The sequence below is a fragment of the Lates calcarifer genome, unplaced genomic scaffold, assembly GCF_001640805.2.
Source record: "Lates calcarifer isolate ASB-BC8 unplaced genomic scaffold, TLL_Latcal_v3 _unitig_4420_quiver_2204, whole genome shotgun sequence".
Lineage (NCBI taxonomy): Eukaryota > Metazoa > Chordata > Actinopteri > Centropomidae > Lates > Lates calcarifer.
The window spans coordinates 1-20,085 of record NW_026116888.1 but is presented as its reverse complement, the minus strand read 5'-3'; the positions used below and the strand labels follow the sequence as shown (position 1 = coordinate 20,085).

General features: G+C 50.8%; 27 non-coding genes and 2 pseudogenes across 27 annotated transcripts; all 29 read left to right on the top strand.

The window, feature by feature from the left end:
- LOC127140380 (uncharacterized) lies at positions 1–152 on the top strand (annotated as a pseudogene).
- A 366-nt stretch (positions 153–518) lies between these two features.
- LOC127140397 (U5 spliceosomal RNA) lies at positions 519–630 on the top strand. Its single transcript, XR_007810887.1, has one exon. It is a non-coding gene; the product is annotated as a U5 spliceosomal RNA (small nuclear RNA).
- A 180-nt stretch (positions 631–810) lies between these two features.
- LOC127140388 (U2 spliceosomal RNA) lies at positions 811–1,001 on the top strand. Its single transcript, XR_007810879.1, has one exon. It is a non-coding gene; the product is annotated as a U2 spliceosomal RNA (small nuclear RNA).
- A 563-nt stretch (positions 1,002–1,564) lies between these two features.
- LOC127140378 (U1 spliceosomal RNA) lies at positions 1,565–1,729 on the top strand. Its single transcript, XR_007810870.1, has one exon. It is a non-coding gene; the product is annotated as a U1 spliceosomal RNA (small nuclear RNA).
- Positions 1,730–2,103: 374 nt separating this feature from the next.
- On the top strand, positions 2,104–2,215 carry LOC127140396 (U5 spliceosomal RNA). Its single transcript, XR_007810886.1, has one exon. It is a non-coding gene; the product is annotated as a U5 spliceosomal RNA (small nuclear RNA).
- A 181-nt stretch (positions 2,216–2,396) lies between these two features.
- Positions 2,397–2,587, top strand: LOC127140385 (U2 spliceosomal RNA). Its single transcript, XR_007810876.1, has one exon. It is a non-coding gene; the product is annotated as a U2 spliceosomal RNA (small nuclear RNA).
- A 561-nt stretch (positions 2,588–3,148) lies between these two features.
- Positions 3,149–3,311, top strand: LOC127140379 (U1 spliceosomal RNA). Its single transcript, XR_007810871.1, has one exon. It is a non-coding gene; the product is annotated as a U1 spliceosomal RNA (small nuclear RNA).
- Positions 3,312–3,680: 369 nt separating this feature from the next.
- Positions 3,681–3,792, top strand: LOC127140395 (U5 spliceosomal RNA). The gene has a single exon (XR_007810885.1). It is a non-coding gene; the product is annotated as a U5 spliceosomal RNA (small nuclear RNA).
- Positions 3,793–3,973: 181 nt separating this feature from the next.
- Positions 3,974–4,164, top strand: LOC127140386 (U2 spliceosomal RNA). The gene has a single exon (XR_007810877.1). It is a non-coding gene; the product is annotated as a U2 spliceosomal RNA (small nuclear RNA).
- A 5,489-nt stretch (positions 4,165–9,653) lies between these two features.
- Positions 9,654–9,872, top strand: LOC127140391 (uncharacterized; annotated as a pseudogene).
- A 380-nt stretch (positions 9,873–10,252) lies between these two features.
- Positions 10,253–10,365, top strand: LOC127140402 (U5 spliceosomal RNA). Its single transcript, XR_007810892.1, has one exon. It is a non-coding gene; the product is annotated as a U5 spliceosomal RNA (small nuclear RNA).
- A 181-nt stretch (positions 10,366–10,546) lies between these two features.
- On the top strand, positions 10,547–10,737 carry LOC127140384 (U2 spliceosomal RNA). Its single transcript, XR_007810875.1, has one exon. It is a non-coding gene; the product is annotated as a U2 spliceosomal RNA (small nuclear RNA).
- A 562-nt stretch (positions 10,738–11,299) lies between these two features.
- On the top strand, positions 11,300–11,463 carry LOC127140377 (U1 spliceosomal RNA). The gene has a single exon (XR_007810869.1). It is a non-coding gene; the product is annotated as a U1 spliceosomal RNA (small nuclear RNA).
- A 375-nt stretch (positions 11,464–11,838) lies between these two features.
- LOC127140400 (U5 spliceosomal RNA) lies at positions 11,839–11,950 on the top strand. Its single transcript, XR_007810890.1, has one exon. It is a non-coding gene; the product is annotated as a U5 spliceosomal RNA (small nuclear RNA).
- A 181-nt stretch (positions 11,951–12,131) lies between these two features.
- LOC127140383 (U2 spliceosomal RNA) lies at positions 12,132–12,322 on the top strand. The gene has a single exon (XR_007810874.1). It is a non-coding gene; the product is annotated as a U2 spliceosomal RNA (small nuclear RNA).
- A 563-nt stretch (positions 12,323–12,885) lies between these two features.
- On the top strand, positions 12,886–13,049 carry LOC127140404 (U1 spliceosomal RNA). Its single transcript, XR_007810894.1, has one exon. It is a non-coding gene; the product is annotated as a U1 spliceosomal RNA (small nuclear RNA).
- A 375-nt stretch (positions 13,050–13,424) lies between these two features.
- LOC127140394 (U5 spliceosomal RNA) lies at positions 13,425–13,536 on the top strand. Its single transcript, XR_007810884.1, has one exon. It is a non-coding gene; the product is annotated as a U5 spliceosomal RNA (small nuclear RNA).
- Positions 13,537–13,717: 181 nt separating this feature from the next.
- LOC127140382 (U2 spliceosomal RNA) lies at positions 13,718–13,908 on the top strand. The gene has a single exon (XR_007810873.1). It is a non-coding gene; the product is annotated as a U2 spliceosomal RNA (small nuclear RNA).
- Positions 13,909–14,471: 563 nt separating this feature from the next.
- LOC127140403 (U1 spliceosomal RNA) lies at positions 14,472–14,635 on the top strand. The gene has a single exon (XR_007810893.1). It is a non-coding gene; the product is annotated as a U1 spliceosomal RNA (small nuclear RNA).
- A 374-nt stretch (positions 14,636–15,009) lies between these two features.
- LOC127140399 (U5 spliceosomal RNA) lies at positions 15,010–15,121 on the top strand. The gene has a single exon (XR_007810889.1). It is a non-coding gene; the product is annotated as a U5 spliceosomal RNA (small nuclear RNA).
- Positions 15,122–15,302: 181 nt separating this feature from the next.
- LOC127140381 (U2 spliceosomal RNA) lies at positions 15,303–15,493 on the top strand. The gene has a single exon (XR_007810872.1). It is a non-coding gene; the product is annotated as a U2 spliceosomal RNA (small nuclear RNA).
- A 561-nt stretch (positions 15,494–16,054) lies between these two features.
- Positions 16,055–16,218, top strand: LOC127140398 (U1 spliceosomal RNA). Its single transcript, XR_007810888.1, has one exon. It is a non-coding gene; the product is annotated as a U1 spliceosomal RNA (small nuclear RNA).
- Positions 16,219–16,593: 375 nt separating this feature from the next.
- Positions 16,594–16,705, top strand: LOC127140393 (U5 spliceosomal RNA). The gene has a single exon (XR_007810883.1). It is a non-coding gene; the product is annotated as a U5 spliceosomal RNA (small nuclear RNA).
- Positions 16,706–16,887: 182 nt separating this feature from the next.
- LOC127140389 (U2 spliceosomal RNA) lies at positions 16,888–17,077 on the top strand. Its single transcript, XR_007810880.1, has one exon. It is a non-coding gene; the product is annotated as a U2 spliceosomal RNA (small nuclear RNA).
- Positions 17,078–17,640: 563 nt separating this feature from the next.
- On the top strand, positions 17,641–17,804 carry LOC127140387 (U1 spliceosomal RNA). The gene has a single exon (XR_007810878.1). It is a non-coding gene; the product is annotated as a U1 spliceosomal RNA (small nuclear RNA).
- A 380-nt stretch (positions 17,805–18,184) lies between these two features.
- Positions 18,185–18,297, top strand: LOC127140401 (U5 spliceosomal RNA). The gene has a single exon (XR_007810891.1). It is a non-coding gene; the product is annotated as a U5 spliceosomal RNA (small nuclear RNA).
- A 181-nt stretch (positions 18,298–18,478) lies between these two features.
- On the top strand, positions 18,479–18,668 carry LOC127140390 (U2 spliceosomal RNA). Its single transcript, XR_007810881.1, has one exon. It is a non-coding gene; the product is annotated as a U2 spliceosomal RNA (small nuclear RNA).
- A 561-nt stretch (positions 18,669–19,229) lies between these two features.
- On the top strand, positions 19,230–19,393 carry LOC127140376 (U1 spliceosomal RNA). Its single transcript, XR_007810868.1, has one exon. It is a non-coding gene; the product is annotated as a U1 spliceosomal RNA (small nuclear RNA).
- Positions 19,394–19,766: 373 nt separating this feature from the next.
- Positions 19,767–19,878, top strand: LOC127140392 (U5 spliceosomal RNA). Its single transcript, XR_007810882.1, has one exon. It is a non-coding gene; the product is annotated as a U5 spliceosomal RNA (small nuclear RNA).
- The last annotated feature ends 207 nt before the right edge of the window (positions 19,879–20,085 follow it).

Sequence of the window (20,085 nt, the reverse complement as noted above, 5' to 3'; positions counted from 1 at the left end):
GCAGGGGAGATACCATGATCAAGAAGGTGGTTCACCCAGGGCGAGGCTCAGCCATTGCACTCCGGTTGCGCTGACCCTGCGAATTCCCCAAATGTGGGAGTCTCGACTGCATAATTTCTGGTAGTGGGGGACTGCGTTCGCGCTCTCCCCTGACCGCTACGTCAAAGGAAAACAAGGTGTCCCGGGTAGCTTCTTTTACTCGTAAGCGTGAAAGCGTGCTGCCAACTATGCCAGTTTTACGACTGCAGAGTCGGTGCTGTTGTCGGGCCGTGACGATTGGTGGGTTTCTGTATGTTACAAGCACACATGCCCCAGCCCCCGCCCCCCAAAGGCGGGGCTTTCCGCCTAAGCCTAACCCTCCGCAAACCCCATTGGATAGCGCATGTGACAGTACGGGGCAGGGTAGCTGTGGGTGCGATCTGGGATTTGGAACGCGGCAGGCGCAAAGAGAGGCCTACCGTGACGGTGGTGGCTGGGACGACTGGGGTTCTCGGCTGCCCTCAAGGCGAAGGCTGTACTGACTCTGGTTTCTCTTCATAACGCACAAGTCTTTCGCCTTTTACTAAAGACTTCCGTGGAGAGGAACGCCAACGAGTTTAAGCTATTTTTGGTAGGTTTGGCCGTAAGGCTGAGCCCTTTGAGTGTGTGAAAGTCAAACGGCTGTCTCCGCTAAGAACCAGGGGTGCAAAGTGGGGAGACTGGGTGGGGGTGCTAAGCAGCAGCCATTGTTAGGCTGGCTTGAAAACAGGGCACCGTGACAAGAGAGGATCGTGCCAAGAGCTTGGACGGAACACGAAACGCTTTGGACTCATCGCTTCTCGGCCTTTTGGCTAAGATCAAGTGTAGTATCTGTTCTTATCAGTTTAATATCTGATACGTCCCCTACCCGGGGACCATATATTAAATTGATTTTTGGATCAGGGAGCCGGAACGGGGGCTTGCTCCTTCCACTCCACGCATCGACCCGGTATTGCATTATCTCCAGGTACGGTGCACATTCTCTGGAAACGTGCAATGTAACTATAGAGTTTTGTGGGGGGTGTTTTTTTCCAGGGGAGTCCCTTGCTTTTCTCACATTCCTTTATCGATAGGGTACAAGTTGCTCAAAGCCCTGATGCGGTTACTGAGTCGTACGCTTAGTGGTGCACTCTTGATTTTTCCCTTCCCCGGAGGTTGATCAGGGTGTACCGTCTCTCTTTTGCAGCTGGAAAAGAAGGTAAAGTAAGCAGTTCCCTCTATATAAGGGGATAACGTGTCCAACAGACCTTTAGAGACGGGAGCATACACGGCTTATGCATTACTGTTTTTTGAAAAAAAACAGGCACATTCCAGTTTGTCTGGGCCGAGCTCCGACCGGTGAGAAAAGTCAATAAAACCAGCAAAGTTTGTGCACCGCGCAACTTTGTCAAACTGCAGTATAGTGCTTGCAACGCCTCGGGGACAAGCCTCAGATGAGGGTCAGCTAATGCTGATGTCGCCGAACTCTGGCATTGTGCAGTGTGGCCACCATCAGCCAGGGTGCTGTGTCTGGAACCGACCCCACCGTCTCTGACAACTCCAACTCATACTTACCTGGCAGGGGAGATACCATGATCAAGAAGGTGGTTCACCCAGGGCGAGGCTCAGCCATTGCACTCCGGTTGCGCTGACCCCTGCGAATTCCCCCAAATGTGGGAGTCTCGACTGCATAATTTCTGGTAGTGGGGGACTGCGTTCGCGCTCTCCCCTGACCGCTACGTCAAAGGAAAACAAGGTGTCCCGGGTAGCTTCTTTTACTCGTAAGCGTGAAAGCGTGCTGCCAACTATGCCAGTTTTACGACTGCAGAGTCGGTGCTGTTGTCGGGCCGTGACGATTGGTGGGCGTTTCTGTATGTTACAAGCACACATGCCCCACCCCCGCCCCCGCCCCCCAAAGGCGGGGCTTTCCGCCTAAGCCTAACCCTCCGCAAACCCCATTGGATAGCGCATGTGACAGTACGGGGCAGGGTAGCTGACGGGTGCGATCTGGGATTTGGAACGCGGCAGGCGCAAAGAGAGGCCTACCGTGACGGTGGTGGCTGGGACGACTGGGGTTCTCGGCTGCCCTCAAGGCGAAGGCCGTACTGACTCTGGTTTCTCTTCATAACGCACAAGTCTTTCGCCTTTTACTAAAGACTTCCGTGGAGAGGAACGCCAACGAGTTTAAGCTATTTTTGGTAGGTTTGGCCGTAAGGCTGAGCCCTTTGAGTGTGTGAAAAGTCAAACGGCTGTCTCCGCTAAGAACCAGGGGTGCAAAGTGGGGAGACTGGGTGGGGGTGCTAAGCAGCAGCCATTGTTAGGCTGGCTTGAAAACAGGGCACCGTGACAAGAGAGGATCGTGCCAAGAGCTTGGACGGAACACGAAACGCTTTGGACTCATCGCTTCTCGGCCTTTTGGCTAAGATCAAGTGTAGTATCTGTTCTTATCAGTTTAATATCTGATACGTCCCCTACCCGGGGACCATATATTAAATTGATTTTTGGATCAGGGAGCCGGAACGGGGGCTTGCTCCTTCCACTCCACGCATCGACCCGGTATTGCATTACCTCCAGGTACGGTGCACATTCTCTGGAAACGTGCAATGTAACTATAGAGTTTTGTGGGGGGTGTTTTTTCCAGGGGAGTCCCTTGCTTTTCTCACATTCCTTTATCGATAGGGTACAAGTTGCTCAAAGCCCTGATGCGGTTACTGAGTCGTACGCTTAGTGGTGCACTCTTGATTTTTCCCTTCCCCGGAGGTTGATCAGGGTGTACCGTCTCTCTTTTGCAGCTGGAAAAGAAGGTAAAGTAAGCAGTTCCCTCTATATAAGGGATAACGTGTCCAACAGACCTTTAGAGACGGGAGCATACACGGCTTATGCATTACTGTTTTTTGAAAAAAAACAGGCACATTCCAGTTTGTCTGGGCCGAGCTCCGACCGGTGAGAAAAGTCAATAAAACCAGCAAAGTTTGTGCACCGCGCAACTTTGTCAAACTGCAGTATAGTGCTTGCAACGCCTCGGGGACAAGCCTCAGATGAGGGTCAGCTAATGCTGATGTCGCCGAACTCTGGCATTGTGCAGTGTGGCCACCATCAGCCAGGGTGCTGTGTCTGGAACCGACCCCACCGTCTCTGACAACTCCAACTCATACTTACCTGGCAGGGGAGATACCATGATCAAGAAGGTGGTTCACCCAGGCGAGGCTCAGCCATTGCACTCCGGTTGCGCTGACCCCTGCGAATTCCCCAAATGTGGGAGTCTCGACTGCATAATTTCTGGTAGTGGGGGACTGCGTTCGCGCTCTCCCCTGACCGCTACGTCAAAGGAAAACAAGGTGTCCCGGGTAGCTTCTTTTACTCGTAAGCGTGAAAGCGTGCTGCCAACTATGCCAGTTTTACGACTGCAGAGTCGGTGCTGTTGTCGGGCCGTGACGATTGGTGGGCGTTTCTGTATGTTACAAGCACACATGCCCCCGCCCCCGCCCCCCAAAGGCGGGGCTTTCCGCCTAAGCCTAACCCTCCGCAAACCCCATTGGATAGCGCATGTGACAGTACGGGGCAGGGTAGCTGACGGGTGCGATCTGGGATTTGGAACGCGGCAGGCGCAAAGAGAGGCCTACCGTGACGGTGGTGGCTGGGACGACTGGGGTTCTCGGCTGCCCTCAAGGCGAAGGCCGTACTGACTCTGGTTTCTCTTCATAACGCACAAGTCTTTCGCCTTTTACTAAAGACTTCCGTGGAGAGGAACGCCAACGAGTTTAAGCTATTTTTGGTAGGTTTGGCCGTAAGGCTGAGCCCTTTGAGTGTGTGAAAAGTCAAACGGCTGTCTCCGCTAAGAACCAGGGGTGCAAAGTGGGGAGACTGGGTGGGGGTGCTAAGCAGCAGCCATTGTTAGGCTGGCTTGAAAACAGGGCACCGTGACAAGAGAGGATCGTGCCAAGAGCTTGGACGGAACACGAAACGCTTTGGACTCATCGCTTCTCGGCCTTTTGGCTAAGATCAAGTGTAGTATCTGTTCTTATCAGTTTAATATCTGATACGTCCCCTACCCGGGGACCATATATTAAATTGATTTTTGGATCAGGGAGCCGGAACGGGGGCTTGCTCCTTCCACTCCACGCATCGACCCGGTATTGCATTACCTCCAGGTACGGTGCACGTTCTCTGGAAACGCTTCTCGGCCTTTTGGCTAAGACTGCGATCGCCTCCTGTTGGTGGTTAAAATACTTGTCTGTCGTGGCATCGGTTTTATCAGTGCTTGGGAGGATATTTCTAAATGTTCCTTGTTTAAAGCATTTCAATTTTCCAGTAATTGAAAATCTTTAACAAATAGGAATTCATTGGCTGAGAGAGCTATTTTACCTGTTCTCTGCAGGTTGTAACATCTTGACCAGGCCGATCAGGTAAGTACTCTTTGTCTCTTGTGTTATTTATTGTTTTTCATTATTCTTACTTGTCGGATTGATCTTTTACTGGTTTTATTGTTTTCAGCACTTTTTTAGCTTGTGGTGCCTCCATCATGTCGGCCACCCATGCCGGCATGCGGAGGCACCACAGCGTTCGTTTAAATTTTGTGGAGAGAGAGGGTAAACTCCTGGGGATGTCCAGACTGGACTTCTCCAGGAAGCTAGTCCAAAAAGCCTTGGGTTTCACACCAAATGATCTGAACTGTATACTGACCTTGCCTTTTGGTAAAGGCTTTGATGTGAGTTTCCGTTCAGCAGCTCTGCTAAGAGAGTTTTGGACACGTTTTGAAAATGTTAAACCCCAGTTTTCTGCCTTCAGTGTGGAGAAACTGACTGACAATGCCTTAAAAACGGTTATTGTCAGAATGTTCAATGAAACAGTGAATGCAGAGGACATTTGTTTGTGGCTGGGAAGATATTGCACTGTTAAAGGCCAGGCTACCAAAGTGAGAGATGAGGATGGCATTTGGAACTGCGCTTGGAGGGTCCCCATTCAACAATGGCAGGACCCCCAGGGCTTCCAAGGCCTAAAACATCTGCCATCCATGATAGTTCTGGGAGAAAACAGGGGCTACATCCATTACCAGGGTCAGCCCAAGCTCTGCCGCAAGTGTGGTGAGCACGGGCACCTGGCCGAAGCTTGTCAGCAGACTGTCTGTGGGAAATGCAGAGAAATTGGGCACACCTTTGAGGAGTGCACCAATGGCAGAAAATGCAATCTATGTGGAGAATCAAACCACCTCTTCAGAGATTGCCCCAAATCTTTTGCCAACAAAGTAAAGGCAGCAAAAGCAAGTGGGCAAAATGGTGGACCAGGCCAGGCAGTTAGAGAGCTAATTGAAGAGGCTGGGCCGGAAAATTCAAATCTCCCGCCAAATCCTGTGATTGGAGGAGTGGAATCAGATGAGGCGGGAGAAAGGGAGGGGCCTGCAACAGCCCCATCAACAGAGAGTTCTGGAGAGGATGGGGCAATGCAGGTAGAGGGCGGAGCTAGTTCAGATAATGAGGAAGGCCAATTGCAGACTGATAGCGAGGATGCCTCCCCCCCCAACGCCCAGCAAACAAAGAGGCTGGCATCAGAATTGTCCTCTGAGTCTCCTGTATTCTCAGAGAAGAGGGGAAGAGTTGGGACTCTCTCAGACAGTTCATCTGTGGAGGAGCCCAGAGTCTTCCCCTCCGATTCACCAAATGAGGTCTCATTTTTAACAATAGCTCTGCAATCAACCCCTAAGGACTCAAAACTAAATGCAAGGTTGCAGCCTAGACCAACCCCCAGAGTCCATCCGGGGACTGGAGCTAAACCCCCTTACTCTTCACCTGTAAGAGTGAAGGAAGAGCTCCATTCACAGCAGATTATCTGACTGCCATTTTATCTCTGAAATTCCTTGTATAGTCCTTTTAAAATTTCATACCTGTTGTTTTTAACCATACTCATGACTCTCACCTTCTCAACCGTCAATGTGAGAAGTGTGAAGTCGCGAGTTAGAGCCCAGAGTATTTTATCCTATCTTGTTTCCTTTAAGTCAGATGTGTTTTTAATACAGGAATGTGGCATTCCGTTTTTAAAACACTACAGACAGTGGGAGGAGTTGTGGCCATATACATCAATATGGAGTGGATCAAATTACAACAAAAATGATGGAGTGGCCATTTTAATCAAAAATCCTAAGGTTCTGGTGAAGGGCAGCACTGTGGTGAGAAATGGTCGGGCACTTTTAGCACACTTGACTTTTAGGAGAAGGGATTTTAATCTCTTAAATATTTATGGCTTTAATGACAGGAATGACAGGTATGACCTTTTAGAAGAACTGCAGTTCCACATGCTAGGTAGGGAACCTTTAGTTGTAGGGGGTGATTTTAATTGTATTTTAAGCAGGAAAGACAGGAAAAGAGGAGGGCAAGATTTTAAAGTTGATAAAGCATCACTTTTACTACAGGGCATATGCAGGGATTTTAAAATTCAGGACTGTTTTAAAACCATGCATCCTAGAGAGGAGGGCTTCACCTGGTTCAGTGGTGATGGCACCAGAGCCTCTCGCATAGACTATATTTTTACACGGGACTGCCCACCAACCGATGCTAGATTGACCCCTGTTTTCTTTTCCGATCACCTGATGCTTTCCTGCACCCTTTCGCTCTCTTCGGGTGTGACATCAGGAAGTGGTCTGTGGAAACTCAACTGCTCCCTTTTAGAAGACCAGGTTTTAGTCAACCAATACAGGGAGCAGTACAGAGAGTGGCAGACCCTTCAAGACTTTTACGACACATGCGCACACTGGTGGGAAATGGTGAAGGAAAAGACCCAGACTTTTTTTAGACAGGCAGGGAAGAGAAAAAAGAGTAGGGAAAATAGACGCATGATGGGACTGCAGAAACGACTACAACGCTATTTTAAACTACAACAATGCGGAATGGATTTTAGTGAGGAAATAAAACAAGTCAAAACAGAGATGTCGGTTTTAGCAGAAACCAAAAGTAAAGGTGTCATTTTAAGAAGCAGGGAACAAGAAATTGAAGAGGGGGAAAAGTGCACAAGGTATTTTTTTAAGAAAATCATAAATAAAAGGGGAACGGTTTGTAAACTAACAAAAGAAAATGGGTGCACAGTAGAAACAATAGAAGAAATTAAACAAGTTGTTGAAAACTACTATGAAAAATTGTACCAAAGGAAACCTATTGAAAAAGACACCATGACAGAAGTTTTAAACCTCATTACCGGGACAGTAGAAAGCAGCGTGCTTTTAACCCAAGATTTTACGATTTTAGAGTTAAATAAATGCATCACAGGTTTTAAGAAGGGGAAGTCCCCAGGACAAGATGGACTTCCCCTGGAATTTTATTTGACATTTTGGGACATTTTAGCACCTGATTTGCTTGCTGTTTTTATGGGTTTTGAACGACTAGACCGACTTCCTGACAGTTTTAGAATAGGGATAGTGACTCTCCTTCACAAGGCCAAAGATAAGACTGATTTGAAGAACTGGAGACCTATCACTCTTTTAAACTTTGACTGCAAACTTTTAGCCTCACGTATGTCTGGATTTTTAGAAGAGGTGATTCACCCAGATCAAGCCTGCGCCATTCCGGGGAGGAAGATCACCGACAGCCTCGTACTGATCCGAGACACCATCTGTTACGCGAGAGACAGAAACATCAGGCTAATAGTACTAAATTTAGATTTTGAAAAAGCCTTCGATCGGGGTCTCGCACCAGTACCTCTTTCGGGTACTGCAAAAAATGGGATTTCCAGAAAGGTTTATAGCTTGGGTGGGATTGCTGTACCGGAGCATCACCAGCAGATTTGTTATTAACGGGCACCTGACAAAAGCAGTGGATATTAACTGCGGTGTTCGTCAGGGCTGTCCGTTATCTGCCCTCCTCTATGTCATCTGTATAGAACCTCTGGCGCAGATCTTGAGAAGGGACCAACGAATCAATGGGATCGGAATCCCAGGGAGCGGGGGACTTCAGACTAAATGCGTTTTATACATGGACGACGTGAACGATTTATGCACCGACCTTTTATCTGTCAACAGGACGCTGGACTTGACTGACTGGTTTGGATGGGCCTCTGGGTCAAAACTCAACAGAGGCAAGACCCAAGCCCAACTTTATGGGCCATGGACGGCGACTGAAATGACAGGACTCCCCCTGACTGTGACACAGACTGACCAGAGAATACTGGGGGTCAAATTTGACAAGGAGGGGGGAGGGAAAACAAATTGGCCAGACGTGGTAGGAAAAGTAAGGCAAAGACTAGGATACTGGGGACTTAGAGGACTGACCATTGAAGGGAAGGTTTTAATCATCAAAGCAGTGATTTTACCCTTGCTTTTACTGATCAGTTCCGTTTTTATCCCTCCTAGGAGAGTGCTTTTAGATCTTGACCGAGCCATCTTTTACTTTTTGTGGGGCTCCAAGTGGGGAAAGACTGAGGAGAGACGTGATGAGGAGGCCAAAAGAAAAAGGGGGAAAAGGAGTACCTGACCTACACTTGTTTTTAGGAAGCCGATACGTCGCGCTATACGTGAAATATGCTACAGACCCATCCAGAAACCCTAAGACCACAGCAATGACACGATTCTGGATGGGTTCTTATCTCAAAAGACTGAAGATTTTACCCACTGATCTTAAAGTACCTGTGTCCTTTAACCTGCCACCAGCCTATGCTTTTATTCAGAAGTTTTTAAAGCATTTTAACCTGGAGCAGGAGGAGCTGCAAGTTTTAGCCAATCACCGTGTGTTGATTTCTGTTGTGCAGGAGCAGGAACCAGTGAGTCCAGTGCGCGGGCTTCCATTAGGCCAGCCCTCAACAGTTTGGCGCAACGTCAACCACCCCGCTCTTCCAAACAGACTCCGGGACCTGTCATGGATGGTGGCTCACGAGATCCTCCCGGTCAGGTCCGTCATGCACTCCCGGGGCATGTCGGCGCTCTCAACCTCGACCTGGTTGTGGTGCGCCTGAGTCGGTGAGGCATCTGCTCTGGGAGTGCAGCGCTGCCGTAGACCAGTGGGCAATGGCCGGCTCCTTACAATTCCCGTACTTGCCAGCAAGGGAGGTCCTTACAGCACAGCTGGTGCTCTATGGGGTGAGCCAGGAAGCAATCAAAAAAGACGACTTTGCCAAGCAGTGGCTCACCCTGGCCGCCATCAAAGACGCCATGTGGACCTCCAGAAACTTGCTGGTAAGGAAGCACATGCAGATGCCCCCCGTGGCTGTGATCCGGATGGCCGCAGCGACGGTCCAAGTGGCCGAAGCTGCAGGCGGCAGGCCTAGGACACAGCCACAAAGAAGAATCGCCTCTGTGCCCATTCGGACGAAGGAGCCGGAGCTACACGGGAAAAGGTCAAAGCAGCGGCGGCCTGGCTCTCCGGGAGAGGAAGGTGGGAAGGAGCGAGAGGGCGGGGATCTCCTATGAGCACCAGGACAGGATCCTGAGAGACTTACTGTTTGGAGGAGCGGAGTGAGTAACCCTGGGTAGGGACTCACCCTGCTCCTGCACAAGAGAACCTTTTAACAAATACACTCCCTTTTAAAATATTCCTTTACAACTTTGTTGTTTTTTTTTTTAATCTGTAAAACCTCTTAAAAGTACTGTTTTCATTGTCTTAACTATGATTTTACAGATTATCCACAATTGTTGACAAGTTGTATTTTGATGTAGGGTGTATTTTTTTAATTATGCAAAAGTTTCTATGGAAAATGGAAATGAGTATCAATAAAGAGAAAAAAAAAAAAAAAAAAAAAAAAAATCTGTTCTTATCAGTTTAATATCTGATACGTCCCCTACCCGGGGACCATATATTAAATTGATTTTTGGATCAGGGAGCCGGAACGGGGGCTTGCTCCTTCCACTCCACGCATCGACCCGGTATTGCATTACCTCCAGGTACGGTGCACATTCTCTGGAAACGTGCAATGTAACTATAGAGTTTTGTGGGGGGTGTTTTTTCCAGGGGAGTCCCTTGCTTTTCTCACATTCCTTTATCGATAGGGTACAAGTTGCTCAAAGCCCTGATGCAGTTACTGAGTCGTACGCTTAGTAGTGCACTCTTGATTTTTCCCTTCCCCGGAGGTTGATCAGGGTGTACCGTCTCTCTTTTGCAGCTGGAAAAGAAGGTAAAGTAAGCAGTTCCCTCTATAGAAGGGGATAACGTGTCCAACAGACCTTTAGAGACGGGAGCATACACGGCTTATGCATTACTGTTTTTTGAAAAAAAACAGGCACATTCCAGTTTGTCTGGGCCGAGCTCCGACCGGTGAGAAAAGTCAATAAAACCAGCAAAGTTTGTGCACCGCGCAAACTAACGCACAAGTCTTTCGCCTTTTACTAAAGACTTCCGTGGAGAGGAACGCCAACGAGTTTAAGCTATTTTTGGTAGGTTTGGCCGTAAGGCTGAGCCCTTTGAGTGTGTGAAAAGTCAAACGGCTGTCTCCGCTAAGAACCAGGGGTGCAAAGTGGGGAGACTGGGTGGGGGTGCTAAGCAGCAGCCATTGTTAGGCTGGCTTGAAAACAGGGCACCGTGACAAGAGAGGATCGTGCCAAGAGCTTGGACGGAACACGAAACGCTTTGGACTCATCGCTTCTCGGCCTTTTGGCTAAGATCAAGTGTAGTATCTGTTCTTATCAGTTTAATATCTGATACGTCCCCTACCCGGGGACCATATATTAAATTGATTTTTGGATCAGGGAGCCGGAACGGGGGCTTGCTCCTTCCACTCCACGCATCGACCCGGTATTGCATTACCTCCAGGTACGGTGCACATTCTCTGGAAACGTGCAATGTAACTATAGAGTTTTGTGGGGGGTGTTTTTTCCAGGGGAGTCCCTTGCTTTTCTCACATTCCTTTATCGATAGGGTACAAGTTGCTCAAAGCCCTGATGCGGTTACTGAGTCGTACGCTTAGTGGTGCACTCTTGATTTTTCCCTTCCCCGGAGGTTGATCAGGGTGTACCGTCTCTCTTTTGCAGCTGGAAAAGAAGGTAAAGTAAGCAGTTCTCTCTATATAAGGGGATAACGTGTCCAACAGACCTTTAGAGACGGGAGCATACACGGCTTATGCATTACTGTTTTTTGAAAAAAAACAGGCACATTCCAGTTTGTCTGGGCCGAGCTCCGACCGGTGAGAAAAGTCAATAAAACCAGCAAAGTTTGTGCACCGCGCAACTTTGTCAAACTGCAGTATAGTGCTTGCAACGCCTCGGGGACAAGCCTCAGATGAGGGTCAGCTAATGCTGATGTCGCCGAACTCTGGCATTGTGCAGTGTGGCCACCATCAGCCAGGGTGCTGTGTCTGGAACCGACCCCACCGTCTCTGACAACTCCAACTCATACTTACCTGGCAGGGGAGATACCATGATCAAGAAGGTGGTTCACCCAGGGCGAGGCTCAGCCATTGCACTCCGGTTGCGCTGACCCCTGCGAATTCCCCAAATGTGGGAGTCTCGACTGCATAATTTCTGGTAGTGGGGGACTGCGTTCGCGCTCTCCCCTGACCGCTACGTCAAAGGAAAACAAGGTGTCCCGGGTAGCTTCTTTTACTCGTAAGCGTGAAAGCGTGCTGCCAACTATGCCAGTTTTACGACTGCAGAGTCGGTGCTGTTGTCGGGCCGTGACGATTGGTGGGCGTTTCTGTATGTTACAAGCACACATGCCCCAGCCCCCGCCCCCGCCCCCCAAAGGCGGGGCTTTCCGCCTAAGCCTAACCCTCCGCAAACCCCATTGGATAGCGCATGTGACAGTACGGGGCAGGGTAGCTGACGGGTGCGATCTGGGATTTGGAACGCGGCAGGCGCAAAGAGAGGCCTACCGTGACGGTGGTGGCTGGGACGACTGGGGTTCTCGGCTGCCCTCAAGGCGAAGGCCGTACTGACTCTGGTTTCTCTTCATAACGCACAAGTCTTTCGCCTTTTACTAAAGACTTCCGTGGAGAGGAACGCCAAGGAGTTTAAGCTATTTTTGGTAGGTTTGGCCGTAAGGCTGAGCCCTTTGAGTGTGTGAAAAGTCAAACGGCTGTCTCCGCTAAGAACCAGGGGTGCAAAGTGGGGAGACTGGGTGGGGGTGCTAAGCAGCAGCCATTGTTAGGCTGGCTTGAAAACAGGGCACCGTGACAAGAGAGGATCGTGCCAAGAGCTTGGACGGAACACGAAACGCTTTGGACTCATCGCTTCTCGGCCTTTTGGCTAAGATCAAGTGTAGTATCTGTTCTTATCAGTTTAATATCTGATACGTCCCCTACCCGGGGACCATATATTAAATTGATTTTTGGATCAGGGAGCCGGAACGGGGGCTTGCTCCTTCCACTCCACGCATCGACCCGGTATTGCATTACCTCCAGGTACGGTGCACATTCTCTGGAAACGTGCAATGTAACTATAGAGTTTTGTGGGGGGTGTTTTTTCCAGGGGAGTCCCTTGCTTTTCTCACATTCCTTTATCGATAGGGTACAAGTTGCTCAAAGCCCTGATGCGGTTACTGAGTCGTACGCTTAGTGGTGCACTCTTGATTTTTCCCTTCCCCGGAGGTTGATCAGGGTGTACCGTCTCTCTTTTGCAGCTGGGAAAAGAAGGTAAAGTAAGCAGTTCCCTCTATAGAAGGGGATAACGTGTCCAACAGACCTTTAGAGACGGGAGCATACACGGCTTATGCATTACTGTTTTTTGAAAAAAAACAGGCACATTCCAGTTTGTCTGGGCCGAGCTCTGACCGGTGAGAAAAGTCAATAAAACCAGCAAAGTTTGTGCACCGCGCAACTTTGTCAAACTGCAGTATAGTGCTTGCAACGCCTCGGCGACAAGCCTCAGATGAGGGTCAGCTAATGCTGATGTCGCCGAACTCTGGCATTGTGCAGTGTGGCCACCATCAGCCAGGGTGCTGTGTCTGGAACCGACCCCACCGTCTCTGACAACTCCAACTCATACTTACCTGGCAGGGGAGATACCATGATCAAGAAGGTGGTTCACCCAGGGCGAGGCTCAGCCATTGCACTCCGGTTGCGCTGACCCCTGCGAATTCCCCAAATGTGGGAGTCTCGACTGCATAATTTCTGGTAGTGGGGGACTGCGTTCGCGCTCTCCCCTGACCGCTACGTCAAAGGAAAACAAGGTGTCCCGGGTAGCTTCTTTTACTCGTAAGCGTGAAAGCGTGCTGCCAACTATGCCAGTTTTACGACTGCAGAGTCGGTGCTGTTGTCGGGCCGTGACGATTGGTGGGCGTTTCTGTATGTTACAAGCACACATGCCCCAGCCCCCGCCCCCGCCCCCCAAAGGCGGGGCTTTCCGCCTAAGCCTAACCCTCCGCAAACCCCATTGGATAGCGCATGTGACAGTACGGGGCAGGGTAGCTGACGGGTGCGATCTGGGATTTGGAACGCGGCAGGCGCAAAGAGAGGCCTACCGTGACGGTGGTGGCTGGGACGACTGGGGTTCTCGGCTGCCCTCAAGGCGAAGGCCGTACTGACTCTGGTTTCTCTTCATAACGCACAAGTCTTTCGCCTTTTACTAAAGACTTCCGTGGAGAGGAACGCCAACGAGTTTAAGCTATTTTTGGTAGGTTTGGCCGTAAGGCTGAGCCCTTTGAGTGTGTGAAAAGTCAAACGGCTGTCTCCGCTAAGAACCAGGGGTGCAAAGTGGGGAGACTGGGTGGGGGTGCTAAGCAGCAGCCATTGTTAGGCTGGCTTGAAAACAGGGCACCGTGACAAGAGAGGATCGTGCCAAGAGCTTGGACGGAACACGAAACGCTTTGGACTCATCGCTTCTCGGCCTTTTGGCTAAGATCAAGTGTAGTATCTGTTCTTATCAGTTTAATATCTGATACGTCCCCTACCCGGGGACCATATATTAAATTGATTTTTGGATCAGGGAGCCGGAACGGGGGCTTGCTCCTTCCACTCCACGCATCGACCCGGTATTGCATTACCTCCAGGTACGGTGCACATTCTCTGGAAACGTGCAATGTAACTATAGAGTTTTGTGGGGGGTGTTTTTTCCAGGGGAGTCCCTTGCTTTTCTCACATTCCTTTATCGATAGGGTACAAGTTGCTCAAAGCCCTGATGCGGTTACTGAGTCGTACGCTTAGTGGTGCACTCTTGATTTTTCCCTTCCCCGGAGGTTGATCAGGGTGTACCGTCTCTCTTTTGCAGCTTGGAAAAGAAGGTAAAGTAAGCAGTTCTCTCTATATAAGGGGATAACGTGTCCAACAGACCTTTAGAGACGGGAGCATACACGGCTTATGCATTACTGTTTTTTGAAAAAAAACAGGCACATTCCAGTTTGTCTGGGCCGAGCTCCGACTGGTGAGAAAAGTCAATAAAACCAGCAAAGTTTGTGCACCGCGCAACTTTGTCAAACTGCAGTATAGTGCTTGCAACGCCTCGGGGACAAGCCTCAGATGAGGGTCAGCTAATGCTGATGTCGCCGAACTCTGGCATTGTGCAGTGTGGCCACCATCAGCCAGGGTGCTGTGTCTGGAACCGACCCCACCGTCTCTGACAACTCCAACTCATACTTACCTGGCAGGGGAGATACCATGATCAAGAAGGTGGTTCACCCAGGGCGAGGCTCAGCCATTGCACTCCGGTTGCGCTGACCCCTGCGAATTCCCCAAATGTGGGAGTCTCGACTGCATAATTTCTGGTAGTGGGGGACTGCGTTCGCGCTCTCCCCTGACCGCTACGTCAAAGGAAAACAAGGTGTCCCGGGTAGCTTCTTTTACTCGTAAGCGTGAAAGCGTGCTGCCAACTATGCCAGTTTTACGACTGCAGAGTCGGTGCTGTTGTCGGGCCGTGACGATTGGTGGGCGTTTCTGTATGTTACAAGCACACATGCCCCAGCCCCCGCCCCCGCCCCCAAAGGCGGGGCTTTCCGCCTAAACCTAACCCTCCGCAAACCCCATTGGATAGCGCATGTGACAGTACGGGGCAGGGTAGCTGACGGGTGCGATCTGGGATTTGGAACGCGGCAGGCGCAAAGAGAGGCCTACCGTGACGGTGGTGGCTGGGACGACTGGGGTTCTCGGCTGCCCTCAAGGCGAAGGCCGTACTGACTCTGGTTTCTCTTCATAACGCACAAGTCTTTCGCCTTTTACTAAAGACTTCCGTGGAGAGGAACGCCAAGGAGTTTAAGCTATTTTTGGTAGGTTTGGCCGTAAGGCTGAGCCCTTTGAGTGTGTGAAAAGTCAAACGGCTGTCTCCGCTAAGAACCAGGGGTGCAAAGTGGGGAGACTGGGTGGGGGTGCTAAGCAGCAGCCATTGTTAGGCTGGCTTGAAAACAGGGCACCGTGACAAGAGAGGATCGTGCCAAGAGCTTGGACGGAACACGAAACGCTTTGGACTCATCGCTTCTCGGCCTTTTGGCTAAGATCAAGTGTAGTATCTGTTCTTATCAGTTTAATATCTGATACGTCCCCTACCCGGGGACCATATATTAAATTGATTTTTGGATCAGGGAGCCGGAACGGGGGCTTGCTCCTTCCACTCCACGCATCGACCCGGTATTGCATTACCTCCAGGTACGGTGCACATTCTCTGGAAACGTGCAATGTAACTATAGAGTTTTGTGGGGGTGTTTTTTCCAGGGGAGTCCCTTGCTTTTCTCACATTCCTTTATCGATAGGGTACAAGTTGCTCAAAGCCCTGATGCGGTTACTGAGTCGTACGCTTAGTGGTGCACTCTTGATTTTTCCCTTCCCCGGAGGTTGATCAGGGTGTACCGTCTCTCTTTTGCAGCTGGAAAAGAAGGTAAAGTAAGCAGTTCTCTCTATATAAGGGGATAACGTGTCCAACAGACCTTTAGAGACGGGAGCATACACGGCTTATGCATTACTGTTTTTTGAAAAAAAACAGGCACATTCCAGTTTGTCTGGGCCGAGCTCCGACCGGTGAGAAAAGTCAATAAAACCAGCAAAGTTTGTGCACCGCGCAACTTTGTCAAACTGCAGTATAGTGCTTGCAACGCCTCGGGGACAAGCCTCAGATGAGGGTCAGCTAATGCTGATGTCGCCGAACTCTGGCATTGTGCAGTGTGGCCACCATCAGCCAGGGTGCTGTGTCTGGAACCGACCCCACCGTCTCTGACAACTCCAACTCATACTTACCTGGCAGGGGAGATACCATGATCAAGAAGGTGGTTCACCCAGGGCGAGGCTCAGCCATTGCACTCCGGTTGCGCTGACCCCTGCGAATTCCCCAAATGTGGGAGTCTCGACTGCATAATTTCTGGTAGTGGGGGACTGCGTTCGCGCTCTCCCCTGACCGCTACGTCAAAGGAAAACAAGGTGTCCCGGGTAGCTTCTTTTACTCGTAAGCGTGAAAGCGTGCTGCCAACTATGCCAGTTTTACGACTGCAGAGTCGGTGCTGTTGTCGGGCCGTGACGATTGGTGGGCGTTTCTGTATGTTACAAGCACACATGCCCCAGCCCCCGCCCCCGCCCCCAAAGGCGGGGCTTTCCGCCTAAGCCTAACCCTCCGCAAACCCCATTGGATAGCGCATGTGACAGTACGGGGCAGGGTAGCTGACGGGTGCGATCTGGGATTTGGAACGCGGGCAGGCGCAAAGAGAGGCCTACCGTGACGGTGGTGGCTGGGACGACTGGGGTTCTCGGCTGCCCTCAAGGCGAAGGCCGTACTGACTCTGGTTTCTCTTCATAACGCACAAGTCTTTCGCCTTTTACTAAAGACTTCCGTGGAGAGGAACGCCAACGAGTTTAAGCTATTTTTGGTAGGTTTGGCCGTAAGGCTGAGCCCTTTTGAGTGTGTGAAAAGTCAAACGGCTGTCTCCGCTAAGAACCAGGGGTGCAAAGTGGGGAGACTGGGTGGGGGTGCTAAGCAGCAGCCATTGTTAGGCTGGCTTGAAAACAGGGCACCGTGACAAGAGAGGATCGTGCCAAGAGCTTGGACGGAACACGAAACGCTTTGGACTCATCGCTTCTCGGCCTTTTGGCTAAGATCAAGTGTAGTATCTGTTCTTATCAGTTTAATATCTGATACGTCCCCTACCGGGGACCATATATTAAATTGATTTTTGGATCAGGGAGCCGGAACGGGGGCTTGCTCCTTCCACTCCACGCATCGACCCGGTATTGCATTACCTCCAGGTACGGTGCACATTCTCTGGAAACGTGCAATGTAACTATAGAGTTTTGTGGGGGGTGTTTTTTCCAGGGGAGTCCCTTGCTTTTCTCACATTCCTTTATCGATAGGGTACAAGTTGCTCAAAGCCCTGATGCGGTTACTGAGTCGTACGCTTAGTGGTGCACTCTTGATTTTTCCCTTCCCCGGAGGTTGATCAGGGTGTACCGTCTCTCTTTTGCAGCTTGGAAAAGAAGGTAAAGTAAGCAGTTCTCTCTATATAAGGGGATAACGTGTCCAACAGACCTTTAGAGACGGGAGCATACACGGCTTATGCATTACTGTTTTTTGAAAAAAAACAGGCACATTCCAGTTTGTCTGGGCCGAGCTCCGACCGGTGAGAAAAGTCAATAAAACCAGCAAAGTTTGTGCACCGCGCAACTTTGTCAAACTGCAGTATAGTGCTTGCAACGCCTCGGGGACAAGCCTCAGATGAGGGTCAGCTAATGCTGATGTCGCCGAACTCTGGCATTGTGCAGTGTGGCCACCATCAGCCAGGGTGCTGTGTCTGGAACCGACCCCACCGTCTCTGACAACTCCAACTCATACTTACCTGGCAGGGGAGATACCATGATCAAGAAGGTGGTTCACCCAGGGCGAGGCTCAGCCATTGCACTCCGGTTGCGCTGACCCCTGCGAATTCCCCAAATGTGGGAGTCTCGACTGCATAATTTCTGGTAGTGGGGGACTGCGTTCGCGCTCTCCCCTGACCGCTACGTCAAAGGAAAACAAGGTGTCCCGGGTAGCTTCTTTTACTCGTAAGCGTGAAAGCGTGCTGCCAACTATGCCAGTTTTACGACTGCAGAGTCGGTGCTGTTGTCGGGCCGTGACGATTGGTGGGCGTTTCTGTATGTTACAAGCACACATGCCCCAGCCCCCGACCCCGCCCCCGCCCCCCAAAGGCGGGGCTTTCCGCCTAAGCCTAACCCTCCGCAAACCCCATTGGATAGCGCATGTGACAGTACGGGGCAGGGTAGCTGACGGGTGCGATCTGGGATTTGGAACGCGGCAGGCGCAAAGAGAGGCCTACCGTGACGGTGGTGGCTGGGACGACTGGGGTTCTCGGCTGCCTCAAGGCGAAGGCCGTACTGACTCTGGTTTCTCTTCATAACGCACAAGTCTTTCGGCCTTTTACTAAAGACTTCCGTGGAGAGGAACGCCAACGAGTTTAAGCTATTTTTGGTAGGTTTGGCCGTAAGGCTGAGCCCTTTGAGTGTGTGAAAAGTCAAACGGCTGTCTCCGCTAAGAACCAGGGGTGCAAAGTGGGGAGACTGGGTGGGGGTGCTAAGCAGCAGCCATTGTTAGGCTGGCTTGAAAACAGGGCACCGTGACAAGAGAGGATCGGGCCAAGAGCTTGGACGGAACACGAAACGCTTTGGACTCATCGCTTCTCGGCCTTTTGGCTAAGATCAAGTGTAGTATCTGTTCTTATCAGTTTAATATCTGATACGTCCCCTACCCGGGGACCATATATTAAATTGATTTTTGGATCAGGGAGCCGGAACGGGGGCTTGCTCCTTCCACTCACGCATCGACCCGGTATTGCATTACCTCCAGGTACGGTGCACATTCTCTGGAAACGTGCAATGTAACTATAAGAGTTTTGTGGGGGGTGTTTTTTCCAGGGGAGTCCCTTGCTTTTCTCACATTCCTTTATCGATAGGGTACAAGTTGCTCAAAGCCCTGATGCGGTTACTGAGTCGTACGCTTAGTGGTGCACTCTTGATTTTTCCCTTCCCCGGAGGTTGATCAGGGTGTACCGTCTCTCTTTTGCAGCTGGAAAGAAAGGTAAAGTAAGCAGTTCCCTCTATAGAAGGGGATAACGTGTCCAACAGACCTTTAGAGACGGGAGCATACACGGCTTATGCATTACTGTTTTTTGAAAAAAAACAGGCACATTCCAGTTTGTCTGGGCCGAGCTGCCCCGGTGAGAAAAGTCAATAAAACCAGCAAAGTTTGTGCACCGCGCAACTTTGTCAAACTGCAGTATAGTGCTTGCAACGCCTCGGGACAAGCCTCAGATGAGGGTCAGCTAATGCTGATGTCGCCGAACTCTGGCATTGTGCAGTGTGGCCACCATCAGCCAGGGTGCTGTGTCTGGAACCGACCCCACCGTCTCTGACAACTCCAACTCATACTTACCTGGCAGGGGAGATACCATGATCAAGAAGGTGGTTCACCCAGGGCGAGGCTCAGCCATTGCACTCCGGTTGCGCTGACCCCTGCGAATTCCCCAAATGTGGGAGTCTCGACTGCATAATTTCTGGTAGTGGGGGACTGCGTTCGCGCTCTCCCCTGACCGCTACGTCAAAGGAAAACAAGGTGTCCCGGGTAGCTTCTTTTACTCGTAAGCGTGAAAGCGTGCTGCCAACTATGCCAGTTTTACGACTGCAGAGTCGGTGCTGTTGTCGGGCCGTGACGATTGGTGGGCGTTTCTGTATGTTACAAGCACACATGCCCCAGCCCCCGCCCCCGCCCCCAAAGGCGGGGCTTTCCGCCTAAGCCTAACCCTCCGCAAACCCCATTGGATAGCGCATGTGACAGTACGGGCAGGGTAGCTGACGGGTGCGATCTGGGATTTGGAACGCGGCAGGCGCAAAGAGAGGCCTACCGTGACGGTGGTGGCTGGGACGACTGGGGTTCTCGGCTGCCCTCAAGGCGAAGGCCGTACTGACTCTGGTTTCTCTTCATAACGCACAAGTCTTTCGCCTTTTACTAAAGACTTCCGTGGAGAGGAACGCCAACGAGTTTAAGCTATTTTTGGTAGGTTTGGCCGTAAGGCTGAGCCCTTTGAGTGTGTGAAAAGTCAAACGGCTGTCTCCGCTAAGAACCAGGGGTGCAAAGTGGGGAGACTGGGTGGGGGTGCTAAGCAGCAGCCATTGTTAGGCTGGCTTGAAAACAGGGCACCGTGACAAGAGAGGATCGTGCCAAGAGCTTGGACGGAACACGAAACGCTTTGGACTCATCGCTTCTCGCCTTTTGGCTAAGAT